Source organism: Haemaphysalis longicornis, unplaced genomic scaffold (assembly GCF_048455015.1).
Source record: "Haemaphysalis longicornis isolate Haplotype H1 unplaced genomic scaffold, Haemaphysalis longicornis Haplotype H1 scaffold_9, whole genome shotgun sequence".
Classification (NCBI taxonomy): domain Eukaryota; kingdom Metazoa; phylum Arthropoda; class Arachnida; order Ixodida; family Ixodidae; genus Haemaphysalis; species Haemaphysalis longicornis.
The window spans coordinates 50,295,409-50,312,401 of NW_027526460.1; the positions used below are offsets into that span (position 1 = coordinate 50,295,409).

General features: G+C 49.8%; 1 protein-coding gene and 1 pseudogene across 2 annotated transcripts in view; one reads left to right on the top strand and one right to left on the bottom strand.

Annotated features, from left to right (window-relative positions):
- The window catches only part of LOC144153761 (uncharacterized), a 72,632-nt gene that overhangs the window by 31,971 nt on the left and 23,668 nt on the right, over window positions 1-16,993 (top strand). The gene's annotated exons all lie outside the window — the stretch shown is intronic.
- Window positions 14,278-14,949, bottom strand: LOC144153662 (peptidyl-prolyl cis-trans isomerase pseudogene; annotated as a pseudogene).

The window sequence follows — 16,993 nt, forward strand, 5'->3', positions numbered from 1 at the left end:
AAACTTAATCAACTCGAGTAATAATGTGCCTTTGCAGTATTTTTTTTTAATTCAGAGAGGTTTCGTAGTTCTTAGGCGACGTTAGCAAGAACCGCCGCGTATAATGCGGCGTACAATTTCACCGAACACACTCAGGTGTTGTAATCGGTGTGCGGGACCACTCCGAATAACGCCAATGGCGATAGCTGTTGGGTAAATATGGCGTCGGGTGACATTACAAGAGAACATTACAAGAACTACGATGAACATTACTACAATAATTACAACGACGATTACAAGAGCTACGAAGAAGAAAACTACGATGAACGTTACAAGAGAAGAAGGTCGAAGAAGTGCGTGCGTGCGCACAATTCACGAGCCACGCGAACGAACATTGGGGCGTGACCCGGCTGCCCGTGCCGCTCTGTGCCAGAAGGCTTCTAAATTCCTGTGCGGGCTCCCAGTGTCCCCTGTGAGCCCGACAGTCATCGGCCCTCGCCTGGCGCTTGATTATCCCGTTTACGGCTGGCCAGTTGCTTCACCGTCAGGGGCATCTCGCCTTCGTGTTGCAAGGCCCGCTTCCCAAGCGTCGCTGCTCGTTGCGTGGATTCTGAGCTTCCGTGCGAGGAGCGTCTCATGGCACACGCGGCCGTGTACCGCTTCGAACACCCCGGCATGCCAGCGCTGGGTGAGCTGGCAAGCGGACACGACGGCGCATGGTGGACGCACCAGGAGGTCGACGAGTCCGTGGCGTACATCCGGCGCTCGTTAAAGCTTCCGCGCCACTACTGCCGCTCCTGCGACGTGCCTGTTGGCCACGACAGCGTGTTACTCGAGCATCCCAAGTCTGCGAGGCAGATGGCGGAGGACAGAGCGACGGCGGCGAACCATGCGCCTGGAGTCCAGCCGGCTGCTCGAGCAGACGATGAGCCATCTCAGTGTGAATTTGCGAAGGCGCGGAAGCCCTACACGCCTCAGCACGCCAGGAAAGCAACTGAGAAACGGTGGGTTATCACCGCGAACCAGTTCAGGAAGGCTGTCGGGGGAATTCTTGGCAAGAAAGACCGTGTTTGCACTGATCGCGCCCGCCAGATCGTCGAGCTGCCGACTGACGCCTCGATGTCCTCGCGAAGTCTCGAGACTCAGTGCGTCGATGGTGGAGTCGGAATTCTTGGCAACAAAGACCACATTTGCACTGATCGTTCCCGCCAGATCGCCGAGCCGCCGACTGATGCCTCGATGGCCGGAAGTCTCGAGACTCAATGCGTCGACGGTGGAGTCGATGGAAGCAGCGCTGAAGCGCTTCCTGCCCGTATTCCAGCGGCGCACAAAGGACGTCAACTTCATCTCGCATAACCGGGACAGAGGGGACTGTCATCCCAGACAACCACGCCCGAAACGCTGTCGGCGGCGGACCTCATCTGGCGAAGGAAGCCTGCATATGGTCGCGAAGAAAAAAAGTTCCGCGTACTATTTCACGCTTAGTTGATTGGATTAAACGTTTCTTTACGTATGCGAAACACCCTGTCGCCGTGTAAATTAATCAGATATTTCGCGGTGATATTTTCTTCATACTGCATGTTCTTCCTAACCTTTTTCCGTTTCAACACTGCACGGAAATGTTTACGACGATCGCAGTAACCGGTTTTGCTTGCTCCACCGAGGCCATTGCGCTATATTGTGGGCTGTTTTTTTGGAGTGGTAATATTCTATATAAAATAAGAGGAAAAGACCAATACCACCTTCCACCTAGTCTTCTTCTGCCCGCAGCACCCAACCCCCCTTCACTCCCCCACCCTTGAGCAGTGGGAGTCCGCTCTGACCAGCTCGTCACCGGAGCAGCAGCTCGCCCTGGTGAAACGAGCTCTGGAATCGGCGCGGGCTCGCGGCCTCCTGGACATGGGAGGCTGACCACTTCCCCTTCCTTCTCCCCTAAAGCTCAAATAAACGTTTTTACCACCACCACCACCGACGCCCCGGTGATATGGTAGTGCTCTTATTTACAAGATGGCGATTAGTCGACTTTCCGAAGCAGCTCGATCGAGAGCTGCTCCCGCGTGATGACAGGCACCGATGATGATAATCTCATCGGTGCAGCGATGATGATAATAAAGTTTCAACAGTCTAATAAAGCTTGAGGAGGACCAGCTGCCACGATGAAGATGGTTTACGCAATACGCGTATAGGCGTTTCCTAGTCAACAGCCAAGCGACGCATGGCGCCATCTAGGGGAATGTTCGGAGCTATGTCCACGTGCATCTGGCCCTTAATTTAATCGCTCAGAACCACTTACGTTCCATTCCCTCATTGACTTACTTCCCAGGCTTACAGAGGACGAGTGCATGATGATGTCAGGGCCTATTACACTGGAGGAAGTAAGGATGCCATCTCCGCGCTTAAGACTAACAAGACCCCGGGGCCAGATGGCCTTGGTGGGGAGTTCTATCAAAAGTTTTCTGGTATCCTTACTCCAGTTCTCTTGGACGTATTTACGGCTGCCTATGATCATAATGTATTGCCGCCAACCTTTTATTCAGTACACATGGTACTAATCCCCAAAACTGCGGATGCAGAAAAACTAAGGTATGTAGAGGGTTACCGACCAATCGCCCTCTGCAACGTTGACTACAAAATTTTTGCAAACATTTTATCTAGGCGCCTTCAATTTGTAATCACTAGTTTAGTGGGGTCCCACCAAACTTGCGGTATTCGGGGCAGGAGTATTAACACAAATATTCATATCGCTCGTTCTGTCTTGGAGTGCGTGTCCGATTCGGTAGATCAGGTGGCCCTAATACAAATTGACCTTGCAAAAGCATTTGATCGGGTTTCTCACGATTTCTTATTCGAACTTCTGGCAGCAGTGAACTTAGGCGATGTGTTATATAAGGGCATCAAGCTGTGCTATGATCGGTGCAGTACACAGCTTATCGTCAATCGTATTCTGTCTAAGCCGATTGCGATCAAGTCGTCTGTCAGACGAGGCTGCCCCCTGTCACCATTGCTGTTTGCATTATACCTCGAGCCTCTTAATTTGTCTCCGCATTCAGCAGAGTCAAAGAGTGAAAGGTTTTGCTTACAATCGTGCGAAGTTAAGGTGCTTGCTTATGCAGCTGATATAGTGTATTTTTGCGCTGACAAAAGGAGTGCCCAGGAAGTCCTTACAGTGACTAAGCAGTTCTGCGATGTGTCTGGAGCAGATGTTAATATTGAAAAAAACTAAGGGATTTTAGATCGGACAATGGGGAACGAAACCATCCACATTCGCTGGTGTTATTTTGGATAGCGCCCCACTTCAGTACCTCGGCGTGCCGTTACATCAAATACGGAACACAGGGCCTCATTGGTCATCAGCGCTCACGCAAGTTAAGCGCGCATCGCAGGCATGGAATGGGCGAGACCTCTCTGTGTTTGCACGTGCAAGAGTGTGTAACGTCTTCCTTGCCACAAAACTTCTTTATGTGCTTCAAGTGCTTCACTGTGGCGAGCAAAAGTTCAGGCCCGACATAGAGTTTTTGCAACATTTGTGTGAGGTTCTCAATGGGAACATATATGCGCAGGGACAACTTGTTTCTTCCTTTAAAGGCAGGGGTGTTGGGCTCATGCATTTGTTTGTGCACCAACTTGTGTCTCGTTTTTTCTTCTACAAATTGGTTGACCACCCACTTTTACTAACTGTACTTCAGCAGCGCATAAGTTTCCATTTGCCTTTTTTGCTTGTATGTACGGGCGACGTCAATACGAAGCCTCCATGGGGATTTCTCAAAGTGGTCGTGGAGTAATTTAACTTTCTTACCGCGCGGTTTTCCTTGGAATATCTGTTCAGCATGTCAAGGAAAACTATGACGAACACTCTTATTGACAGTCTATTCCCGGTGCCTGTTTATCGCCAGCCTTACTTAGGCCACCAGAAAAGCAATGTTTTAAAAACGCGCAATGAGCATGTGTATCCCGCCAAATGCAAAAACATTTTTCTTCAAGCTTCATTCTTCCACACTACCAGTTAAGACATGGCTGCGCGACCAAGGAACGTCTATTCCTTGGTCGGACAATTGTCGCCTCTGTAATCAACCCGAGACAATTGGTCATTGTTTTGTGTTGTGCCGGGACGCTGTGTTCTTCTGGGACGTTTTGCAGCGGACACTAAGAAAGGACATTGGCATCACCCCGTACACCATTCGCTTCCTGCCATTTGAAGATGTTAATCGGGTGCCATATGACGTTTTCGTTCTCCTAGGATTGTTTAGCTTGTGGAAGTGCCGCATGACTGATCGGCATGCGGAACCCCCTAGGCCGAACAGGCGGCGTTGGTGCGGAGCGTTTATGCTGCGCAGAGTGATCCACCAGAGTGGCTGCCTCTTTTGGATGCGTGCGTTTGCTTGCCTGAGCTTTGATCTTTGTTCGACTGATGTCCGTGCCCTTTGCTGTCTGTTAGTGTTTATATTGTGTGTTAAGTGTCTTGTCTTTTGAAGTTTTCTAAAATTTTCATGCATTAAATAAAAAAAATGCTCTCCTAGTGCAGTAGTTCCGCTCCTGCGAAGCAAGCTTCCAACTCGGGTTCGAATCCCGCTACCGCTGTTTTTTTTTTTGTGTATGTTCAAGGGTTTGTCATAGTTCAATGTTAACATTCGTTATTACGCATATAATCTATTTATGACATCTTTACGCATTATAAATGGGATCTCGGGTATTTTCATTGCTTTGGTCAGTTTCAGCTACTGCTTTTTGTACGTTTTTGCGGGTTTTCCCCTTTTAGGTCGGTTTCGACTATTTCTGTTGAACATTTTTCTACACCGTGGTTTTCAACCATTGCAGGTCCGTTTGGGCTGTTATTTATTTAAGTTCGGGTAGTTCTGTGCGCTTTAGGCACGTTTATTCTGTGATATAACACCCATAAGCAAGCTCAGGTAACGGCTGGCTGTGGTGACTAGAAAACGCATATACGCGACTAAATACCGCCGACTACTAGGTCGAAAAGTAAAAAGTAAAAAAAAAGAACTACTTGCTTCACAGACCTGTCTCTTGAGCAAAGCCCTCGCTTAGAATGGTTCTTACTGCGCTTGGTTAATATTACATAAAGATTTCGTGTACGTACTTTTAAAGAGAAAGCTTTCTGAGTGGGACCGATGGCGCCCTGTCAAAAAAACTAATGTATTTCGTTCGGTCGACCAAAAAGCTCGGATAAAATCTCTGGACACACGGCTCGTGCGTGAAACCAGGCTTCCATTATGACGGAGCGGTTACTTGAAAATCGAGAAAAAGGAACTGTTCTCTTTAAGACAATGCAGGCATTGATCATCATGAAGAAGCAGTGCAACAGTATATACCTATATCTCATAAACCACGTATCGGCGAGAAAAACATGAAAAAAAATAAAAATAAAAGTTTACTGACGTTTCAGGAAGAGGACTCCCTTTCTTCAGAGTGGAAGAAGATTAGAAGAAGAATACTCTGAAGAAACGAAGTCCTGTTCTTGAAACATCAGTAAACTTTTATTTTTATTTTTTAATGTTTTTTTCGTGTGTCTATCTCTACATAACCTATATATATATATATATATATATATATATATATATATATATATATATGAGGGGCTCCGTGAAATAAGACAGAAAATAAGGGTTGGCAGTCAAGAAAACCTCGGAAAGCAAAGGGGAGGTTGTGGTGGGTCATAGAAAGAGATGAAGAATTTTTTGAGTCGGAAAGAAAGTGGTGAAAGAGTGGCGCTGGCTACACCCCCAATCACAGGAAACAAAAAATACCTAAACATAAATACCCCAGAAAGTGGAGGGGAAGATCGCCCCGCCGGTAGCGTAGTGGTTATCGCACCAGACCGGTATTCTGGAGGTCGTTGGTTCGGATCCCACCTGGCGGGCATTTTTTGTCCACTTTCTTTCTTTCCAAATTCTCTATCTGTGTCAATGACCTACCACATCCTCCCCTTTGCTTTCCGAAGTTTTCTTGACTGCTAACTCTTATTTCTATATATATATATATATATATATATATATATATATATATATATATATATATATATATATATATATATATATATATATAAGAGAAGAAAAACTTCGAACAAGGTAAAAGCACGATTGTGGCCTACGTTTCAGCAAAGAGAACTTGCTTTCCTCAGGGCAAGTTCTCTTTGCTGAAACGTAGGCCACAATCGTGCTTTTACCTTGTTCGAAGTTTTTCTTCTCTTGTGTTCTCTACCATCTTCAAAGTTCTACTACTCCCTGGATTATATATATATATATATATATATATATATATATATATTGTGAGCATGCTACGATAGTGCTCGCTTCAAGGACACATGGAAGGTGCCTGCTACTTTCGTGTCCAATCCACCTTGCACTCCGTCTGCTTCTCAAGACAATTATCATCACCATGTCGCACCTCATCTGTTTCTCATACCCATCCACATCATCATTCCTCGGGCTGGTATTCTCGGTTGCCTCTCGGAATAAACGCGCCGTCCCGACTGACTCTGCGACGTCTCTTCTGGGTGACGGCTGCCTTTGACGTCTCCCTCAAGTGGTGGAGGTGCACCTCGGTCCTGTCCTCGGTCTTTCCCAGTCGCACACCTGGAGCTCCGTTCCGGTAGGCGCTTGCCTCTGAGGATGCAGCACGAGAGCGGGAACAGCCCCCCCGGAGCGTCAGCTGCCGTGCCTGCTGCGTTTACCATCACCAGCCACCAACGCGATCCGCCAGGTTTTTATGGCCGTCGAGGTGAGGATGTCGACGACTGGCTGGATAGCTATAATCGGGTCAGCAGCTTTAATCGGTGGGATGACGCATTCAAGCTCCGAATCGTCTCCTTCTCCCTGCACGAGGCGGCCAAGACGTGGTTCCGTAACAACGAACACACTATCACAGACTGGACCGGCTTTACTCAGGAGATACGAAAAATTTTCGGCACGCCGTCCATTCGCGCAGAAGTAGCCAGACAAAAGCTTGCCTCACGCATTCAATGCCCTGATGAGACATTCGCCTCATACATCGAGGACGTCGTCGCTCTTTGTCGCCAAGTGGATGAAACCATGCCAGAGGCTGACCAGGTGCGTCATATATTGAAAGGTATCGCTCCGTTTGCCTTTAACGCTCTGGCTGTGGAAAATCCTGCAAGCGTTAGCGATGTCCGCAAGACTTGTCAACGGCTGGACCAACTACAGTCTATTCGCCTTCGCCAGGAGGCTTGGGCCTCTCATCAATATGGGGACTCGAACCTGCGCAGTCTCATTCGCGCGATCATTCGCGAAGAACTGCAGCACCACGACTCGCCTTGCTCGTCGCGTGACCATTGTCACACCAATGCGCCTGAGCTCCGAGATATTGTCAGAGAGGAGCTAACATCCATTACGGGATATACACCCGCACGTCCTCCTCTTGCCACCGTCTGCACGCAGTCCTACTCGCCCACGAGTCCTCCCCTGGCCACCGTCTACGCGCCGTCCTACTCCGCGATTGCGGCCAAACCGCCCTTGCAGGTTGAGCCACCGTCGCCGCAGGCCCATGTGACAGCGATTGCCGCAGCACCTGCTTCTCCGCATTATTACACCTCCATGCGACCGGGCCGTCAACGGTTTCCCGGAGATGGCCCAGTGTGCTACTATTGTGGAATCAGGGGCCACATTTCTCGTTTCTGTCGTCGACGTCAGCAAGACGAGCGGAGAGGCTACGCCCCGTTCGAACGTGACTATTCCCGGTTTCCCTACGGCTATCGGCGTATCGAACACGTTTCCCCTCCGCGTCGCCCTTCTTCGCCTCCAGGGCCACTCGAGCCTCCGAGTCATCGTGCTGCACGCCGCCGCTCGCCTTCGCCGTACCGTCGTTCCTTGTCGCCCCTCCGTCCTGCCACCCATGCTACTAACACCCACCAGGAAAACTAGCTTCTGCAGTTTTTGGAGGGAAAACTGCACTAGTGCGAACAACGACAACTCCTCCAGAAAGACCCTCGAACACTGTCAGAGTCGAAGTAGAAGGTGTAAAGGTTGATGCACTTGTTGACACAGGAGCCAGTATTTCAGTCATTGATGGTAATTTTTGTTCGGAGCTACGCAAAGTGAAAACCCCGTACACAGGCCCCTCCCTATGTAATGCGAATCAAGGAGCAATCGAACCTACCGGATATTGTACTGTGCGTGTTTTTATAGATGGAATTCGGCATCACATACAGTGTGCGGTTTTGCCGCATTGCGCCCATCATCTCATTTTAGGGTGGGACTTCCTCTCGTCTGCATCCGCCGTAATCTCCTGTCACCACCCCGACATCGAACTGACGGAAACAGACGATTCAAGTGTTCCTGACGCGCCGCAGCAGCGCTTAGTGGCCAGCGCGGATTACGTCCTCGACCCCTGCTGTGAGAAAGTCATCTCCATTCGTTCGGATCAATTTTGTGATGGTGACGTCCTGATCGTTCCCACTCCTCGCGTTCTTGCCAAAGGCCTGGTGATCGCAACGAGTCTAGTGCGATTTTCACATGGAGCTGCCGATATAATCGCCGTTAACACCAATCGTGAGCCCATGCTCCTACGTAAGCGCACTACAATTGCTAGTGTTGCTGACTCGGAGGCCACCTGTATTTTCCCGCTCTGTGCAGTGTCATCCCCTGCTCATGTGAATTCCGGCTCTCCTGGCAGTGATCTAACCGCAACGATGGGTTCTGACCTCTCCCCGGCTGAGACCGAAGCGTTAATGGCGCTTCTGACCAAACACAAATCTTTATTTGACGCTAACTGCACCAAACTCGGTCAGACGTCGGTGGCAACGCATCGCATCGAAACCGATGGGTCTCGCGTTATTCACCGCCGTCCTTACCGTGTGTCCTCCTCAGAAAGGAAAATTATTAGCGAAAACGTCACCGATATGCTTCAGCGGAACATCATTCGGCCGTCAACCAGTCCGTGGTCATCTCCGGTTGTTCTCGTGCAGAAAAAGGACGGATCAGTGCGATTTTGCGTTGATTATCGCGCACTGAACAAGATTACACGAAAAGATGTCTACCCGATGCCACGAATTGATGACGCCCTAGATTGTTTACAAGGAGCGGAATATTTTTCAAGTCTTGATCTGCGCTCGGGGTATTGGCAGATCCCCATGCACGAGGCCGATAAAGAGAAGACCGCGTTCGCCACCCCCGACGGGCTGTATGAGTTTAATGTTTTGCCATTCGGGCTTTGCAACGCCCCTGCAACATTCGAGCGGATGATCGATACAGTTCTTCGCGGTCTCAAATGGAAATCGTGCTTTTGTTATCTCGACGATATCGTTGTCTTTTCTTCGAGTTTCCGTGAGCACCTGAAGCGACTGGACGAAGTCCTCACCTGCCTTGCGAATGCGGGCCTGCAACTTAATACTAAGAAGTGCCGCTTTGCTAGTCGAAGCATTAAAGTTTTGGGACACGTCGTGAGCAAGGACGGAATTCGCCCAGACCCTGAGAAGATTGCCGCTGTCGTCAACTTTCCACAGCCATTGCATCAAAAGAATCTGCGTAGCTTCCTGGGTCTGGCTTCGTACTTCCGTCGCTTTGTCCGAAATTTCGCTACCCTGGCTTCCCCCCTCAACAAGCTCATGCACTCAGGAACACCCTTTGTGTGGTCTGAAGAATGTGAAGACGCCTTTCAAGCGTTGAAAAAAGCCCTTACTTCCGGTCCAGTACTGTGCCACTTTGACGAGTCCCGACCGGTCCTTCTCCATACGGACGCCAGTGGACATGGCTTGGGTGCTGTTCTCTTGCAGACGGATGACCAACACAGAGAAAGGGTTGTTTCCTACGCCAGCCGCTCTCTCAGTCACGCCGAGAAAAATTACCCGATTACCGAGCAGGAGTGTCTCGCTGTTGTTTGGGCGGTTCAGAAATTCCGCCCATACCTCTACGGCCGTCACTTCACAGTGGTAACAGACCATCATGCTCTCTGCTGGTTGCAGTCACAGAAAAATCTGACCGGCCGCCTCGGCCGCTGGATAATTCGACTACAAGAATACGACTTTACCGTAATTTACAAATCCGGCAAGAAGCACCTTGATGCAGATGCCCTTTCCCGATGTCCGCTAGATCCTCCTGACGTTCCTCCTTCGACTACCTCACGTAGCGCACTACGTACCATCGCTCCTGTCGTCGACATCCCAACTGACGATATCTCAAATTTGGCGACCCTTCAACAATCAGATTGTTACTGCCGTGGAATTATAGAGCAGCTCATCGGCTCCAAAACACCCGTGAACAGCCGCTATCGCCGTCAACTTCAACAATTTCAGCTTTTCGGCGGAGTGCTTCACCGTTCCATTCACCACCCCTCAGGGTACCGGTGGGTTCCTGTTGCGCCGCGCTCTCTCCGCCCAAAGATACTTCAAGCCTTGCACGATGATGCAACAGCTGGCCATTTAGGTTTCCATAAGACATACGATCGTGTTCGCAGCCGGTTTTTTTGGCCTGGCCTTGCCACTTGTGTCGCCCGCTACATTGCGTCGTGCGTCTCGTGCCAGCAGCGCAAGTGCCCGACGTCCGCTCCTGCCGGACTCCTACAGCCACTGCCTTGCCCGTCGGCACCGTTCGAAACTGTGGGAATCGACCTTTACGGCCCTTTACCTACCACGACTGACGGATATCGCTGGGTGGTGACGGCAGTTGACCACCTCACAAGGTACGCGGAGACAGCTCCCCTTCGTTCCGGTTGTGCTGCTGAGGTAGCCGACTTCTTCTTGCGCGCAATTATCTTGCGCCATGGTGCCCCCAGAGTCCTCTTGAGTGATCGCGGCCGGACTTTCCTGTCTAACATTGTTAAAGAAGTTCTTCGTTCCTCCAACACAGTGCACAAAACCACGTCAGCCTACCATCCGCAAACAAATGGACTAACCGAACGCTTCCACCGTACTCTATCCGATATGATTTCCATGTATATCCGGCCCGACCACACAAACTGGGACGCAATTCTTCCGTTTGTTACATTCGCTTACAACAGCGCTGTTCAGAAGACCACTGGTTATTCGCCATTTTTCCTCGTTTTTGGCCGCCAACCATCTTTTCTTCTCGACACCACCTTCTTTTCTGCTCCCGTACCTACGTCAAGTCCGTTATCCGAGCAGTTTATCTCTCGTCTCGATCACTGCCGTCGCCTTGCTCGCTTGAACACGGAAGCCTGCCAGCACGACCGCAAACTTCGCTATGACGCCACGCATCGTGCCGTACAGTTCCACCCTGGCGATAAGGTCCTCCTTTGGACGCCCATTCGCAAGCCCGGACTCTGTGAAAAATTCCTAAATCGATTTCTTGGCCCTTACACCATCCTGGAGGAAACCTCCCCGGTTAATTATCGCGTCGCGCCCTGTACTCCCCCTACGGACCGCCGCTACAGGGGCACGGAGATCGTTCACGTATCTCGACTGAAACCGTTCACGCCTCGCACTTCGTGAAAGACCGCTCCCAGGTGGTCGCTTCCACGGAGGGGGGGAAAGTGTGAGCATGCTACGATAGTGCTCGCTTCAAGGACACATGGAAGGTGCCTGCTACTTTCGTGTCCAATCCACCTTGCACTCCGTCTGCTTCTCAAGACAATTATCATCACCATGTCGCACCTCATCTGTTTCTCATACCCATCCACATCATCATTCCTCGGGCTGGTATTCTCGGTTGCCTCTCGGAATAAACGCGCCGTCCCGACTGACTCTGCGACGTCTCTTCTGGGTGACGGCTGCCTTTGACGTCTCCCTCAATATATATATATATATATATATAGAGAGAGAGAGAGAGAGAGAGAGAGAGAGAGAGATGCGTTTACTTAGTGCGCGAGATATCCTCATGGGTTCGTTCTCCGTTTGCTATTTCGGTCTGTGGACGCAATTTTAGCGAAGTCTTTGTCACAATTTTGACGCAGTTTTGATGTGAGAAAGCTTTCGCGCTTCTTCCAACTTTCGTTAGATAGGGATGGTAAAGCTTTTTGGACGATTTTTGAAGTGATACAGCGTAAAAAGACGAAGTACACGGGAAAAAAAGCGCGTGGCGGGCGCTGTGCTTCCTCTTCCTTCGTCTGTTTTCTTCCTCTGTCCTCCTTCGTACATGCGCTGTAGCAATTCAACTCGCCCAACCCTTCATTGTGTTAATATACTTCTTTGTGTGGCTTGGCCGTGGAAAGCGGGGAAAAGTCACACTGAAGACTGCTTACGTTTGGAAATGCGAACGTTTAAGACTTTTATTCAAGCTATGCAATAATCCATGTCTAATGCTAGGTCTATCGTGACTGTATCATCAACTGTTGCGACAATGTCTTCGGCACGAGAGAGATATAGATGTCGGGCGTGTATAGTCTTCAGGTCGTAACGGTAGCGGTGAGGTCGGCTACGGTGGTGGTTTCAGCTGCAGCGGGCGTTTGCCTTGAGCTCGCCGTGCGTTTTTTTTTTTGTGTGTGTGTGTGCGTGCGTGCGTGCGTGCGTGCGTGCGTGCGTGTGTGTGTGTGTGTGTGTGTGCGCGCGTGTGTGTGTGTGCTCGCGTGTGTGTTTTCTTGCATCTTATTGCGAGACGTACTTCTGTGGGCAGCCACGTCTCACAGCTGCCGCTGGGGTAGACGCTTCAGAGTCCATCGCGATATATACAGCACCAACAGCAGAATGTGGCGAGTGGTACAATTGTGGTTTAATACCATCACCGGGATGACGATCGATGATGATGGCGACGAATACGACGACGACGTCGATGATGATGATTACGATGATGATGCCCTCGAAGTGTTTGGCATGTGCCCACATGGAGGGATTGGCCAGTGCTGAAGTGTTGACTGTGCTCCTGTTAAGTTTATAGGTTAAATATAGGTTTAATTTATTTTTCGGAGATTCTATGGTGGCTTTAAATGAAATGACGGGGCTACAATGAGATACGTAATTACCCAATAGTTATGGCTTGCCTATCAATTCAAGACCTGTTGCGGAAACACGACCGCGTATAAAGTTATGAATTTCTCTTTTTACGTAACCAAGATTTTCGGCTCCAAACTACAGAATGACAGCCTCATACGGTAAATGGGTTCCTCCATAATCAACCGCCTAGCTGCCCAGAAGCGGCGGAAATGAAGAAAAAGACGTTGGGCTGATTTAGGGACCTATACCACCGCGCACATAAATCAGTAGCAGAAAGCCCTGATCTGAACAGATATAAATTGAGCCTCGGAATACAGATCCTTTTCCAATTGGGTCGTTTTATTCTTTCTGAGTGAGAGTGGGGCTTGGCCAATCGCCATTTTGTTAAACACACCTACATATACGCTACGAGCGTGAACGTGCTTTGTTACCTTTATGCTAAGCATCGATCAAATTACTGCTGTACATATAGGCAGGCTATAGGGGAGACATTGCGTCATTTCATTATCATCATGAGTGTTCTTACCTTTGTGACTTTTGGTTTTCTTTCTTGTTTTCTCGTTCCTCAACCTTGATATTAATCCAAGATATATCCTATTAGCGTAAAAATACCTTGTGATACTTCTTCACTTAGCATACTCAAATTACTCCTCTAGGCATCAGTGTATACGTACTCAACACAGCAACATAATGCAACAAGTGGCAGGAGATTACCAGCCAATGCTTACGGTTCATTCAGATAACTCTCAGAGGAGTTTCGCCGTGTATTTTTGTTCCTTGTTCATGTTACCTCCGACATTATGGATTTAGCCGCAGTATGCCTACCTGAGCGCCATTTTTCTTGAACCTCACGTTTTTCGATAGGCCGTGTCTAGAGTCAGTGTTCTTTTATATATCCAGTAACTCTGTCTAGAGTGCTGTCCGACGGTATTATAATCACTCCACTATATCGACGTCCACCGGCATTTTGTAACACAATTGCCGCGTCTGGCACTACATCATCCTAGATAACGTAAAGCTAGGCAATCTGACCTAAACATAACATAACATGATATAACGCACACAAAGAAATCATTTAAACACCATAACCAACCTAAGCCATAAAAATTATTTACGGTAGTTAAATTTCAACATGAAAAAAGAAAAAAACAACCGAAACAACCTGGGATCAAGAAGCTAAGACGGATCCTCTACACAACAACCCTACATTAGGCTAGCACCGCTTTGGCCGGTGCTAGCCTAGTTTTAAATATTCGCATGTCGTCGGACGGCACTCTACACACCTCGTTTTCAAAATTTTTCTTGTCCCCGCATGCTACGGACCTTCTCGGCATATGTGATAAAAATCGTAGGTTTTCGCCTGAGAATACCAAAAGGAGGATGGAATGACAGATAATTACAGGAGTGAAAGACTTTATTGAAAAGTCAAAGGAAGAGGGAGCTCAAGTGAAGGATAAAAGTGAAGGAAAGGAGGATGAGCATGCCAGGCGAAGCCGCGTTGCCCTGGTGCAGTTTTGTTCGTGCTCACAGTTGACCGCAGTCGCTGATCACAACCTTCTTGGTGGTCTTGCCCGAAATAATCGTCCCGAAGGTCTCGACCTTCTTGACGACGTCCATGCCCTCCACGACGCTGCCGAACACGACGTGCTTGCCGTCCAGCCAGCTCGTCTTAACAGTGGTGATGAAGAACTGAGACCCGTTGGTGTTCGGGCCCGAGTTCGCCATGGAGAGGGTGCCCGGCCCGGTGTGCTTGAGCTGGAAGTTTTCATCTTCGAACCTGTTCCCGTAGATAGACTTGCCGCCGGTGCCGTTGTGCTTGGTGAAGTCGCCGCCCTGGCACATGAAGTTGGGGATGATCCGGTGGAAGGTCGAGTTCTTGTAGCCGAATCCCTTCTCACCGGTGCAGAGGGCGCGGAAGTTCTCGGCGGTCTTCGGCACCACGTCATCGCGTAGTTCCATCACGACCCGCCCGATCGGGGCACCGTCGGCCGTGATATCGAAGAACACCCGCGGCTTCGCCATGTGTGCGCCTTTCCTATATGGTCTTCCACCTTGAAGCTCCTAAACAGCAGCCGGAGTACAAGCAGCGGCTGACAGCGGCGTTCGATGGCTCGAGCGCCACGAAGACAGGACACGAAGGGCTTCTGAGCGCCGCCGGTGACGCTGGCAGAATATGTGGCTGCGGTAACGGCTACGGCTACGCTAGCTGCTGGCTTACAGCTTTTTTTTTTTTTTTGTCGTTGCATAATGTTTCTTCTTTTTCGCTTTTTTATACTCTTACTGTTAGCGTTCGTTCATGAATTCGGTTCCTTTGGCATTTCTTTTTTCGCACGCTTCAATAAAAATGAATCAGTGAAGGACAACACTGATCCATGAAAAATTTGCACATTCGCAACGAACAATAATCGTGATGGTGGTAAGGATGATAACGACAACGCCAACCCTCGTGTTGTTGTTGTTGTTGCTGCTGCTGCTGCTGTTGTTGCTGTTGTTGTTGATGATGATAATAGTGCTTTCAAGGAAATTAACGCGTACCTACGAAGGGGATTGTACCTAGATAGAAGACTACTACGCCGTGGTAGGAGCTTCTGAACAAAAATTAATTTGTGTAGGAGTAAAGGAATAAACTATGACGTAATTTATAATGTAGTCTTTAACCGGACGTGCCGTTTTTTGCTTCTTCTTCCCCTTATTGTGCAAAAGATTTCCCGCGCTTCCATAACGCTGGCAGCTTTTTGTGAGGTCACGGCTCTGGTTGCTTCCAAATATGGTCATGCGGGTGTTGGTTAGTGCGGCGCCCTCCGAGTTACGTCGACAATGCTTTCCGCTAGCGAATTGGCTCGGATGGGCCTTTGATCACAAGACCCGTTCGATCACGCGCTCTCGTTCGATCCACGAGCCAAGCCGTTCACAAACGAGCGCTGAGACGTGGGGCATCGAGCTGCTGCGGTTCGGAAGACTCCTTACTCGCCCATCCCCGTTTCGAGCGTCGTCTCCGATCCTGACATTCATCTCCCGTCGCCTGGACTTTCGCCTGGCCAGCTGTTTCTAGCATCGCCGGGATGTCGCGGTCATGCGCCGAGTCCAAATGGTCCACTGTACGCCGTTAATACGGGACAATCTTCCGAGCGGTTCTCTCTCTCTCTCCCCGACGGCTGCAGAGAGAGCAGCATTCCGTTTTCCACTTCACCGACTGCTTGTCCTGAGAGGGCTTGGAAGAGCGCCTGACGACGGATCGCGGCTTCACAACAAGCCTACTCCGCAGTGGTTTTACTTCGCCATCCGTTGAAGCTGCTGCCCCGTCTGTGCCGCGCCTGCAACGTGCCTCCTCTGCAGAAGAGCGTGCCGTGCGGAAAACATGCCGAGCCACTCCAAAACATACGATGCATTGCCCGGTATAGTCTCGGTACTTTTCTCGTAACCTTTTCGTTGTGCACCACGTCTTGTAGCCTTACGCCAGCGTCCCATTTGGACTCACAAGTGGCTTGCTAAGGAGACTCTTAGGTCCTACTCCTTGGCACTCCAGGATCGCGTTTAAGAGACAATTAGTGACCTGGGAGCGGCGTTCGACCTCACGGCAGTCTCTATCGCGATCTTCTGCACGAAGGTCCACGACTGAATTGAGCAGTGTCGTCGAGCAGCGCCGAGACTTTGTGGTTGTGGCGGTTGAGGCACGGGTCAAGTCGACGACTGCTTCACTTAAAGGAGCACTGACACCAATTTTCGGCGTTAATATTATTGCGCAGTTCGCTTCCTTCCCTCAACAGAATACCCTGGGTGATATATGAGCGGCCTGCGACGCGAAGAACATAGTTTAATTGGATCTCATTTATCGCGCCGACGGAGCAGCGCGCGGAGCGGCACTCAGCAAATGGACATCAGCATGACATCATCTAGGGAGAGCCAAAAGTGACGCGGCAGCGCTCGTCAAAAGCTCGTGACGTCACTTCACGCGCACGGCCCCGCGAGCGGCGAGCGGGTGCAACACCCTCTCAAGCGGGCGCCGGTGACGTCCGCACAAAGCGGTGAGGTCAGGTCGGGAGTCTGTCGTATGCGCCGTTCGGGATGAAAGCGCGGGAATTTGAAAGAAACGATTTTCAGGCCGTTCAATGTAATTAACTATCGCGCGCTGAAGTATTTGAAGTTCTGTTTCAGGTT